This window comes from Mustela nigripes, chromosome X (assembly GCF_022355385.1).
Source record: "Mustela nigripes isolate SB6536 chromosome X, MUSNIG.SB6536, whole genome shotgun sequence".
Taxonomy (NCBI): domain Eukaryota; kingdom Metazoa; phylum Chordata; class Mammalia; order Carnivora; family Mustelidae; genus Mustela; species Mustela nigripes.
Genome location: NC_081575.1, coordinates 46873100 through 46886868, shown reverse-complemented (window position 1 = coordinate 46886868; position 13769 = coordinate 46873100).

Below are 13769 nucleotides of genomic sequence, written 5' to 3'. Positions count from 1 at the left end.
TGTGCTCACTCGCTCTCTCTCCCTCTATCTCTGACAAGTAAATAAATAAAATCTTTAAAAAAAATTTTAAAAAAGAGGCAACCCACGGAATGGGAGAAGATATTTGCAAATGACAGTACAGACAAAAGGTTGATATCCAGGATCTATAATGAACTCCTCAAACTCAACACACACAAAACAGGCAAACATATCAAAAAATGGGCAGAAGATATGGACAGACACTTCTCCAGTAAATACATACAAATGGCTATCAGACACATGAAAAAATATGGACGTGACTGGAAAAGATTATGCTGAGTGAAATAAGTCAATCAGAGAAAGTCAATTATCATATGGTTTCACTTATTTGTGGAGCATAACAAATATCATGGAGGACAAGGGGTGTTAGAGAGGAGAAGGGAGTTGGGGTAAGTTGGAAGGGGAGGTGAACTTTGAGAGACTATGGACTCTGAAAAACAATCTGAGGGGTTTGAAGTGGCGGGGGGGTGGGAGGTTGGGGTACCAGGTGGGGGGGATTATAGAGGGCACGGATTGCATGGAGCACTGGGTGTGGTGAAAAAATAATTAATACTGTTTTTCTGAAATTAAATAAATTAATTTAATAAAAAAAATTAAATTTCAAAAAAGAAGAAGAAGAAAAAGAAAAAGAGGAAGAGGAACAAGAATAATTGTAGAGGAGCACCTGGGTGGTTCAGTCAGTTAAACATCTGCCTTTGGTTCAAGTCATGATCTTGGGGTCCTTGAACTTAGCCCAGTGTCAGGCTCCCTCCTCAGCAAGGAGCCTGTTTCTCCCTCTTCTTTTGACCCCCCCTCACTTGTATATATTCTTTATCTCAAATACATAAATAAAATCTTAAAGAAACAGAAGAATCATACTAAAACATGAGTGTAGTAACATCTCACTATTAAGGCACTGATTATTCATTTTCCAGTGAATTATTTGTGATCTCCACTTCTCCTTTTCTTGACTGCCTGGCTTTTAGCATTTTTTTGTTCATTAGCATCTCCAGTGTAGAGTGAGAAAGGAAAAAGGAAAGCACAAGTACTGCACTTCGCTGCTTATTAGAAATTTTATCTTTATTTTTATTGCAAGTGTATTTAAAAGGAAAGACTGATGATATAAACTGAAAAAAAGACTTTGTGATTATCAGTAGATTTCAATTACACAGGTTAGCCCTATTCCAGAAGATAATTGATAATTTAATATCATAAGTTACTTGCAAGGAATGAAAACAAACTCTAAAATCATAGCAGATAGAAATCAAAATAAAAGCTCACTTAAAGATCTATTTTACTGGGGTGCCTGTGGCTCAGTCAGTTAAGCCTCCAACTCTTGGTTTCTGCTCAGGCTGTGGTCTCATGAGTCATGGGATTGAGCCACATGTGTTCTCCCCACTCAGCAGGGATTCTGATTTAGATTATTTCCCCCTGCACTAGCATGCTTTCTCTCTCTCTTTCTCTATCTTTAAATATTTTATTTATTTATTTGAGAGAAAGGAGAGAGGGCAAGCATGAGTGGGAGCAGGGGAGGAGCAAAGGGATCAGGAGAAGCAGACTCCCCATGGAGCAGGGAGCATGATCTGGGGCTTAATCTTAGGACCCCAGGATCATGACCTGAGCTAAAGACAGATGCTTAATTGATTGAGCCACCAGACATTTTGCCTCTTAAATAAATCTTTAAGAAACACAATATAGGGGAACCTGGGTGGCTCAGTTGGTTAAGCCTTTGCCTTTGGCCCAGATTATGATCTCAGGGCTCCTTCTCCATTTCCCACTGTGCTTTCTCTCTCTTTCTCTTCAAATAAATAAAATCTTATAAAATCTTAAAAATATAATAAATATCAATTTTACTTCTTGGTGTGAAACCAATGTTATAGCATTGTTCCCTCCAAGACATTCTCCAGCTTAAAGTTATTTGGACAATAATGTCTTAAATATTTCTCTTGGAATGCACTACAATGATCTAGTGGTGCTCAGATGTAAATGCTTAGCTCTTGTGCAGAGGGAATAGGTGGGAGCAATGGGAGCTTCTGTACTCATCAGTAAACTAATCAGTTTTCCCTAGAAAAGCCTAAATGAACTAATAAAAAGCCCAAATGAAAAGAAAAAGAATGTCTATACATCATTTGCCCCTATAAGATATCTAAGAAATATAAATTAAAGGAAGTCTAACTGGCTGGACACTCTGGAGTAAGGAAGGAAAGAAATTATGTAGGAAATCTGTATTTGGGAACTAAACCATCATATGTGGTATCTGTATATCTAGCCAAAAGGGCAGTTTTATGGAGTGTGAGTGAGGCTTTGCCACATACAAAGACATTATCTTTGGGGCTTTTTGTTAATTGGTACCAAATGCCAAAGTACATTAGTATCTTTCTTTGCCCCTTATCTTTATCAATCAAATGTAAATGGTATTAATAGCAAAGGTTGGATTGAGTACAAGGAGAGCACTCATATGCTAAAAACAATGATGGTGAAGCATAAGAGTGATTTGACACTCTAAAGAGTATAAAATCAATATGACAATTCCCCAGCCTTTGAACTACAAGTTGTATGAATAATAAAATGATATCTGATATTTTATAGTTTATAAAGTGGCCTTGTACTTTGAGTACAGTCAACTCCATTTTATAGATGAGAATACTGAGGCTTGGGGACATTCATTAACCAGGTCACACAGCTGATTGATAGCAAAATTTGTATTTTAACTTAATTCTTATGGTTCCAGGTGTAGTTCCGATACCTCAGTTATCATGCTGATTATAAAATTTTGTTCAGGAGTAGGGGTAAAAATGGTGGAGGAGTAGGAGATCCTACTTCAACCAGTCCCCTTAATTAAGCTAGATATCTACCAAAGCACTCTGAAAACCCATGAAATCAGCCTGAGATGTAAGATTATACACTTCTGGATCTCTGTGGGGGCAGAGGATCATCAGTGGAGAGGTACAAAGGAGTTGGGAGTGTGTGCATAAAGTGTGAGGATAAGCAGAAGGGAGGGGGAGCCACCAGAAGTGAGCCACTGGAAAGTAATACCTCAATGTGAAAGTGTCCTGCAATTGGGAACCATTAATAGCTTGGATACCAGTGGCTGTGAGACAGGAAGGGACTGCTAACATCAGTCATACAGAACAAAGGGGCTTAAGGGATGATTGCTGGAACTGGGAGGCCACAGGGACAGACCTGTGGCCCAGTGGCAACCATTGCTTGCACATGGCTGAGAGGACCTGGAGCAGACTCAAGTCAGCAGTCCCTGGGTCTGGCAGCTGCCCCAGCCACAGCAGCCACTTCTGCTGCTTCCACCACTGTCAGGGCTAAGGGCACCTGGCATAGGCTCGAGTTAATGGTCCCTGGGGCTGGTGGCTGCTGCCACTACCACAACCACCACCACCTCTGATGCAGCTGAGAGAACCTAGTGTGGACTTGAGTCAGAGGTCCTGGGAATGGCTGCCACCATGACCGGGCTTGCCCGAACCAGTATCACTTGCAGTTTTGGTGGCACGAGGGTACAGAGACAAGCAGAGGGCCTCAGACAACCACTGAGAGGGTGGCTGGGTTTACACCATCTGTGGGAGCCTGGGGTATTCAACGGAGTTTGCAGAAGGGTAGTCTGTGTGTTCTGGATCAGAGAGGAACAGACTATGACTTCTATCTGAGGCAGGGGTTTGGGTACAAACAGTTAACTTTGCTCTGACCCTCTGAAAAGATGCAAAAAGCCACCAGAGAACAAAACCCTCCAGAGAACAAAAGTGAAAAAACTGTTTTCCACAGAGCCAAGCCCCTTGGTAGTGGACAGGGCAACTCCATGCAAGCAGGACTGACAGAAAAACAATGTGGCAGGCCCCTCTCCCAGAAGACAAGCTGAAAGAACAAGAAGACAACCACCACAAGGTCCTATAAAATGTAAAACTCCAACACCAGGGGAAAGCAATATATTAAGCTCTCAGGTGGACCTTGTCTGGATTGTGGTTGATATTTTCAGCTATACATCCCCTCAAACACCTATCACCAGAATGATTAGAAGGAACCCCCCCAGAGTTTTTCTCTGAGGAAAAACTCAGAGATGTGACCTCTGCCACAGAACTAATGGATATGGACATAAGCAAGATATTGCAAACAGAATTCAGGGTAACAGCTATGCAGACAATAGCTAGGTTGGAGAAAACCATTGGTGACAACATAGATTCTCTAATGGCAGAAGTTAAAGTTGATCTGGCAGAACCTAAAAATGGTATCAATAAGATCAAATCTTATCTAGATACTCTAACAGCTAGGGTAAATGAGGCAGGTGATTGAATTAGTGATCTAGAAGACAAACTGATAGAAAAGAAGGATCAGGAGGAGGCCTAAAACAAACAGCTTACAATCCATGAAAACAGAATTAGAGAAATAAATGACACCATGAAACATTCCAAAGTCAGAAATATTGGGATCCCTGAGGGGCTGGAGAGAGAGTCTAGACGATATAGCTGAGCAAATCCTAGCTGAGAACTTCTCTAATCTGGAGAATGAAACAAGTGTTCATTTCCAGAGGCAAAAAGGACACTTCCCCAAGATGAATGAGGGAAGAGTGACCTCCGGTATGTGATAGTGAAACTTGTGAATCTTAAAACTGGAGAAAATATCTTAAGGGCACCTAGGAGAAAGAGATTCTTTATGTACAGATAGAGGAACATCAGAATAATGTCATACTTGTCCACAGAAACCTGGTAAACCTGAAAGTGCTGGCAAGACATATTCAGGCACTAAATGAGAATATGCAGCCAAGAATACTTTATCCATCAAAGCTGTCAGAATGGATAGAGAGATAACAAGCTTCCAAGACCAGCAAAGACTGAAAGAATATGTGACCACCAAGCTGGTCCTGAAAGAAATATTGAGGGGGGTTCTATAAAAGAAGAAAGACCCCAAAAGTGATATAGAACAGAAATATACAGAGACTATATAAACAAGGACCTCAGAGGCAACATGATGAAAATAAAAACATATCTTTTAATAATCACTCTCAACATGAACGGCCTAATTGCTCCCATAAAATGGCACAGGGTTGCAGATTGGATAAAAAGACAGGACCTATCCATATGCAATCTACAAGAGACACATTTTGAACCTAAAGATACATTCAGACTGGAAGTGAAGGGATGGAGAACCATCTTTCATGCCAACAGACCTCAAAAGAAACCTGGGATAGAAACTGTCATATCAGATAAATTAGATTTTAAGCTAGACTGTAGTTAGAGATACAGAAGGACACTACATCATTCTTCTTTTTAAGATTTTATTTATTTATTTGACAGAGAGAGAGAGAGAGGGATAAAGCAGACAGAGCAGCAGGCAGAGAGAAGAAGAAGCAAGCTCCCCACTGAGCAGAGAGCCTGATGCGAGGCCTGATTCCAACACCCTGAGATCACGAACTGAGCCAAAGGCTTTATCCAACAAAAATATATAACAACTGTAAATATCTATGCCCCCAACATGGGAGCAGCCAACTACATAAACCAACTCTTAATCAAAATAAATACATATTAATAGGAATACATTAATTGCAGGGGATCATAACACACCACTCTCAGTAATAGACAGATCATATAAACAGAAAATCAACAAAGAAACAAGAGCTTTGAATGACACGTTGAACCAATGGACCTGATAGATATATACAGAACGTTCCACCCTAAAACAACAGAATACTCATTCTTCTCGAGCACACATGGAACTTTCTCCATAAGAGAGCACATACTGGGTCACAAATCAGGTCTCAACTGATACCAAAAGAGTGAGTTTACTCCATGCATATTCTCAGACCACAATGCTTTGAAATAGGAACTCAATCACAGGAAAAATTTTGGAAGAAATTCAAATGCTTGGAAGCTAAAGACCATCCTGCTTAAGAATATTTGGAACAACCAAGAAATCAAAGAAAAACTTAAAACAATTTATGGAAACCAATGATAACAAAGACACATTGGTCGAAACCTATGGGACACAACAAAGGCTGTCCTAAGGGGGAAATAAATAGGCATACAAGCCTCACTCAAAAAACAGAAAAATCCAAAATATACACCTTAAAGAACCGGACAATCAACAACAAATTAAGCCTACCCCCAAACACAAGATGGGAAATAATTAAGACTACAGCAGAGATCAATGAATTAGAAACCAGAGATACAGTAGAACACATCAAAGAAAGTAGAAGCTGGTTCTTTGAAAGAATTAATAAGATTGATAAAACACTGGACAGACCAATCCAAAAGAAAAGAGGAAGGACCTAAATTAATAAAATTATTAATGAAAGAGGAGAGATCATGACTAACACCAAGGAAATAGAAGCAATCATCAGAAATTATTACCAACAGTCATATGCCAATAAGTTAAACAACCTAGAAGAAATGGATGTATTCCTGGAAACCTATAAACTTCCAACACTGAAACAAGAAGCAATTGACAACCTGAATACACCATTAACTAGTAATGAGAATAAAGCAGTGATTAAAAACCTCCCAAAAAACAAGGGTCCAGGACCCAACAGATTCCCTGGGGAATCCTATTCAAAGAAGAAATAATACCTAGTTTCCTGGAGCTGTTTCAAAAAATAGAAACAGAAGGAAAACTTCCAGACTCTTTCTATGAAGCCAACATTACTTTGATCCCCAACCATACAAAGACCCCATCAAAAAGAAGAATTTCAGACCAATATCCTGGATGAATATGGATGCTAAGATTATCAACAAGATCCTACTAGTAGGATACAACAGTACATTAAAAAGATTATCCACCATGGCCATGTCGGATTTATCCCTGTAATGCAAGGGTTGTTCAAATCCACAAATCAATCAATCAATGTGACAGAACAAATTACTAAGAGAAGAGAGAAAACCCACATGGTTCTTTCAATTTATGCAGAAAAAGCATTTGACAAAGTACAGCATCCTTTCCTGACTAAAGCTCTTCAGAATATAGGGATAGAGGGAATATTCCTCAACTTCATAAAATCCACCTATGAAAAAACCCACAGCAAATATCATCCTCAATGAGGAAAAGCTGAGAGCCTTCCCATTGAAATTAGGAACACAATAAGGATGTCCACTCTCGACACTGCTGTTCAAATTAGTAATAGAAGTCCTAGTAATGGCACTAAGACAACAAAAAGAAATAAAAGATAATCAAATTGACAAAGAAGAATTCAAACTCTCTCTCTTCACAGATGACATGATATGTGTAAAACCCAAAAAACTTCAGCCCCAAACTCCTAGAACTCATATAGCAATTCAGCAATGTGGCAGGATACAAAATCAATGCACAAAAATCAGTTGCTTTGTTATACACTAGCAATGAAACTGTAGAAAGGGAAATTACAGAATTGATTCCATTTACAATAGCACCAAAAATTATAAGATACCTTGGAATAAACCTGAGCAAAGAGGTATAGAATCTATACTCGAGGAACTACAGAACATTCGAAAGAAACTGAAGACACAAAAAGACTGAAAAACATTCCATGCTCATGGATTGGAAGAATAAACAGTGTAAAAATGTCTATGCTGCCAGAACAATCTATCCTTTCAATTCCATCCCAATCAAAATACCATAAATGCTTTTCAAAGTGCTGGAACAAACAATCCTAAAATTTGTATGGAACCAGAAAAGGCCCTGAGTCACCAAGGAAAGGCTGAAAAAGAAAAATAAAACTAGGGACATCATGGTGCCTGACTTCAAGCTATATTACAAAGATGTGATCACCAAGATAGCATGGTACTGGAAGAAAAACAGACACATAGGCCAATGCAACTGAGTAGAAAGCCCATATATGGACCCTCAACTCTAACTCTCAAAATATCCAGTGGAAAAAAGTCTCTCAATAAATGGTGTTGGGAAAATTGGACAACTATATACAGAAGAAAGAAATTCGACCATTTTCTTACACCATACACAAAGATAAACTCAAAATGGATGAAATACCTCAATGTGAGACAGGAATCCATCAAAATCCTAGAGGAGAACATAGACAGTAACCTCTTCAACATCAGCCACAGAAACTTCTTTCAAGACATGTCTCCAAAGGCAAGGGAAACAAAAGCGAAAATGAACTTTGGGGACTTTGTCAAGTTAAAAGTTTCTGCACAGCAAAGGAAACAGTCAACAAAATCAAGAGGCAACCTACGGGATGGGAGAAGATATTCACAAATGACACTGTGAAGGGCTGATACCAATATCTATAAAGAACTTCTCAAACTCAATACCCAAAAAACAGATAATCACATCAAAAATGGGCAGAAGACATGAACAGACACTTCTCCAATGAAGACATACAAATGGCTATCAGACACATGAAAAAATGTTTATCATTAGTCATCAGGGAAATTCAAATCAAAACCACATTGAAATACCACCTTACACAAGTTAGAAATGCAAAATTCAACAAGGCAAGAAACAACAAATGTTGATGTGTAGAAAGGGGAACCCTCTTACACTGTTGGTGGGCATGCAAGTTAGTGAAGCCACTTTGGAAAACAATGTGGAGGTTCCTGAAAAACTTAAAAATAGAACTATCATATGCCCTGGCAATTTCACTACTGGGAATTTACCCCATAGATAGAGATGTAGTGAAAAGAAGGGCCATGCACCCCAATGTTCATAGAAGCAATGTCCACAATAGCCAAACTATGGAAAGAGCTGATATGCCCTTTAACAGATGAATGGATAAAGATGATGTGGTGCATATATACAATGGACTAATACTCAGCCATCAAAAAAGGATGAATACCCAACTTTTGTATCAGCATGGATGGAACTAGAGGAGATTTTGCTAAGTGAAATAAGTCAAGCAGATATAGACAATTATCATATGGTTTTACTTACTTTCAGAACATAAGGAATAGTGTGCAGGACATTAGAAGGAAAGGAAAAATGAAAGGGGGAAAATTGGAGAGGGAGATGAACCATGAGAGACTGTGGGCTCTAAAAAACAAACTGAGTGTTTTAGAGGGGGGCGGTGGGGGAATGGGTTGGCCTGGTGACGGGTATTAAGGAGGGCATGTATTGCATGGAGCTCTGGGTTTATATGTAAACAATGAATCTTGGAACACTACATCAAAAACTAATGATGTACTGTATGGTGACTAACATCACATAATAAAAAAAAAATTTGTTCAGGAAAAATTAGTGTTCATCCAAATGGATCAGCAAGCTGGATAACTGGACCAGTGAGGGTTCTGGATTCAAGGATGCTTGACTGAAATGCTCAGGAAATGGACTCTTCTGGTTATTGAAATCCTTTTTGTTTCAATGTTTTTTGTTGAACATCATAATGCATATTCAACAATTTTTATAGCATAGTAAATAAAGAATATGGAAAATATTTGACTTTTTTTATAGTAAATGGAACAAATATTTGTTGATTGACAACCTGAAGAGTTTCAAAGCCAGCATTCTGTTTATAATTAGTTGTTCAGGAGTGTAAGTAAAAGTATAGTGTTCTAAACCAAATTTATACTGACTTCAAGACACAGCAAGAAATTTATTAAAATAAAACACTGATGAGAGCTTATTGTCTTGTTTGTTTTTCTCTAAAGTCAAGTTCAAGGAAAAAAATAAATCTGTTAGAGATGTTGAGTTGACTCTTTACTGCAACTTATAAATATCATTCAGTGTAAGTTGGTCTCCTTTTCAACACATCTAGACAGAAAGCCAAGTCACCAGACTAAACAAAATTGTAAATGATTTGAAAATCATGGGTTAAATGAAAATCACTCTCATTCATTGGAATCTTCTATGAGGGTCCTGGAGGAAGTAAAGTTTTCATTTATTCTGGAGAAGAAAATTATAGAAATGTCTAACTTTTTGAACATCTATGTCGGCATCAGCTCTACTATGGAGAGGACTGGGGTAGAAGGGGTACTGTTGTGAGGACAACACCGTAACCACCCTGGTATGCTGAGGCAAAAATCAGTCAGTTGTCTGATGAAGTAAAATCGAGGTTTTGGAAATTCAAAATGGACCTGTGTTGAACATATTACAAAATACCCACAATGACAAATTCAATAAGCAACATAGGGATCTGTTTGGAGAGAGAAGTTTGATTTTCTTTTTTCTCTAGTGAAAGAGATTTAGAATACTGGAAATTTAACAATTTTTGATTAACATTTTTCTTAGTAAGTTCTTTTTAGCACTCTTTTCTCCCAAACAGAATGAAGAAAAAATCTTCAAAGCCCTCCCAGCTGGGATTTTGCTTGGAACCAAAGACATTGTCAAACATTTATTTTCTCATTAACAAAAAGATGTAGGACTGCCTCCACCCCTTTTTTGCCTGTGGCTCCTAATAATCCTAAGTAGTATTTTAGAAACAATCTCCCTCATTATTTATTATTCTCCAGTGAAATTCTTTTCTCTAACGAAATCAAATGCGTCTTGCATTAATTCATATTACAGATAAATTTTGACATATTTTGATCTATTTTATATGTGATAGTGATCTGAATGGAATATAATAAAGCTTAAAATTAATCTCTGTGCATTTCAAAACTCAATAAAAGAGCTAACAAAATATTTTCCTAATTAGCATAGGCATTAACTTTCATTTTTATCTAGTGTGCTAAATCAACTGAACAATAATTACTCTGAAGGCTAAACTAATGATAACCATTAGTTCCCCAATTTCTTCATGTAATATGAATTAATAAATTTTTGGACAGTCTCATGCTATATAGTTAAATTCAATGATTGATTTTTAGTTTCTTTCTATTATCTCTTTTAAAAAATCGTATTTCAGAAGGTATGTTAAACACAAGTGATCTACAATGAAAAATATTTAAAAATATTTACCTTTCACAGAAACTAGAAAACATCCCAAATTGACTTCCTTTAATTCTTCAGTGAGAATATTAAAACTGAACTGCTGAATTTCATCCCATTTGAATTGGTATTTTATTATATATTAATAAGAAGATTTCATTGAGTTGTAGTAACAGTCACATTCCAAGAAATGTTCTTGTCCCCATGGTGTAGGAGTAAAATTTCCCTTAATAAATCTTAATAAATCCCTTAATAAATAGCTAAGAAACAGATGATATCTATAAATAATTTAATTCAGCCATAGAGGTAAGACTGCAACTGGGTGCCCCAGAGCCCAAAAGTAGTTCAAATAAAAATTTAAGTTACAAAGGAATTTAGTATGTTCCACCTTCTTTGACAGTTCTTTATTTGCTGTCTGTTGACCTTTGAGCAGAGCCAGCAACTTTGTTGAAGAAAAGCAAGCAAACAGGGGTTTTGAATTAAAAAAAATACTTAAAATGTATTAATCAAATGTTCAGAGGATGTTAAAACTGGCAGGGTTATGGTACAGAAATAACATGCAAAATGAACATTTATATACTTAGAAATAGTCCTACGATGAAGGAATAATGTCAACAAGAGAAAGCACAAATATTAGGAACAAACTTAATATGAAAAAAAAAAGGACAACGACAAATACAAGGGAGATCTCATTAAAAATAATTATCGTTTAAGAGGCTTGAAATTCATAACTGACTACAAGCTAAGTAAAAGCCAGTATTGCAATACTATTGTAAATATGACCTAGAAATATACAGAAAAAATTATACATTAAGCAAGGGATTCTCACTCTTTACTAGTCACAGTCTTATAAGAATGAACATCTGCGGAGTCTTTTTAAGCACCAGGCAATGTGCTAAATATTTTATAAACATCTCATTCAACCTTCCCAATATTCTATCCCATAGGTAATATTTACCTCCATTTTGTAGGAGAGAAAATATAGGTCTCAGACTTCCCTCAACTCTTTCCTAAACTATACTCTCCCATATTTATTGTTTTTTCACTCTATCTACCCACTGAGATATCATGCAGCTTCATTATGGATTACTGACCGTTCTCCTATCACATTCACAGTTTATTTTACTATGCCTCCAGATTGCTCCACCCCTTGGTCAGCATGCTTTGTCTTCCTGCCTGAACTCTGAGCTCCTGCAACTGGGTCTACTCTTGCTACTTGTGCAACCTTCATGAAATAGGATCCATGTCTTTAGTATGAACAAACAACATTGCACTGATAAGGTAAAAATGTCAACAGAAAGTATCTCAGAATGCTTCACTTATTTGTGGGGCATAACAAATAGCATGGAGGACATAGGGAATTAGAGAGGAGAAGGGAGTTGAGGGAAATTGGAAGGGGAGGTGAACCATGAGACACTATGGACTCTAAAAAACAATCTGAGGGGTTTGAAGGGGCGGGGGGGGGGGATGTTGGGGTACCAGGTGGTGGGTATTATAGAGGGCACAGATTGCATGGAGCACTGGGTGTGGTGAAAAAATAATGAATACTGTTATGCTGAAAATAAATAAAAAATTAAAAAAATGATTTAAAAAAAGAATGTATTTATTCTGAAGTGGTAGGCCTGTTCAAATACATATCTGATTAATACAGGGTGGATATTGAGAAAATGGCTACAATACTCTTAAAGAGTAAATTGTTGTGACACTGGAATCTAAATGGAGTCTTTTCCTTCTTTCTTAAATAATTTTTTTCCAATTTAACACAATGCACGAATAGTTGTTTATAACAGATGATGTTACCTTGTGTTATACTTTGATTTATTGATGAAATTACAGCAATGAATCATATTTAATTATGATCATTAAAAGAGATAAATCAAAATACACAGTTACATGTTCATAACAAAAATCATGAAAATGCGCATTTTAAAAATTCTGGTGGAGAGAGAAACAACTAAATATTTCCTACCTAATCGAAAACAGTTCCATTCTCAATTGCAACTTCAGAGAATGATGAGAATCTGAAAATTAGAATGTCTTTTAGAGAGTCTATTTGCCAGCCTTCAGGCAGCTGGATAGCTAAACATTTCAGGACCAGTTATTTAGTCTCTTCTTGGAGTCAATCAGCACAGCATTTCAGTTCTAAAAATACCAATCTTTCACACAATTTTCATTTTTGCTATGTCTACACAGTACCTAAAAACCAGTGGTATAAGATTATTTTTTTAATTGAGCAGGCTTCTATATACAGCTTTAAAGCAATTTTTAAATCAGGGAGAGATTAATTAGCAGCATCTGGTTGGTGTGTTTGCTACATTTTTATAACCATAAAGGTTTTCATTATATTCAATAGAAATTTCTACTGCTTCTGTTTTAACCACTTCTCTATTCTCCTTATCTCTGAATGATAAAAAAAAAAACTGTATAGAACACTTAAATATTTGTTAAGAGGTTAGGTTTCATGTTATGTATTTTTACCACAATAAAAAATAGATTTCAAAAAAAAAAACTATTAAATACTTCTCCTTATAACACTCATTGAAGATGGAATTCCAATTAATTGTTGCCTTAAAAATAATCTCCATTACAGTAGTTTGTTCTCATATCAAAGAAAAAAACATTTTTACTACTTTTCTCTGAAAATTCCAGTTTTCCATCTCAATTTTTAAAGTATGGTAAGTCCATTTTTTATATTATTATCTGTTTTGTGTGTGTTGAGTTTGAAGAGTTCTTTATAAATCCTGGGTATCACCTTTTGTCTGGACTGTCATTTGCAAATATCTTCTCCCATTCCGTGGGTTGCCTCTTTGTTTTGTTGACTGTTTCCATTGCTGTGCAGAAGCTTTTGATTTTTATTTAAAAAAATGGGCAGAAGATATGAACAGACACTTCTCCAATGAAGACATACAAATGGCTATCAGACACATGAAAAAATGTTCATCATCACTAGCCATCAGGGAGATTCAAATTAAAACCACATA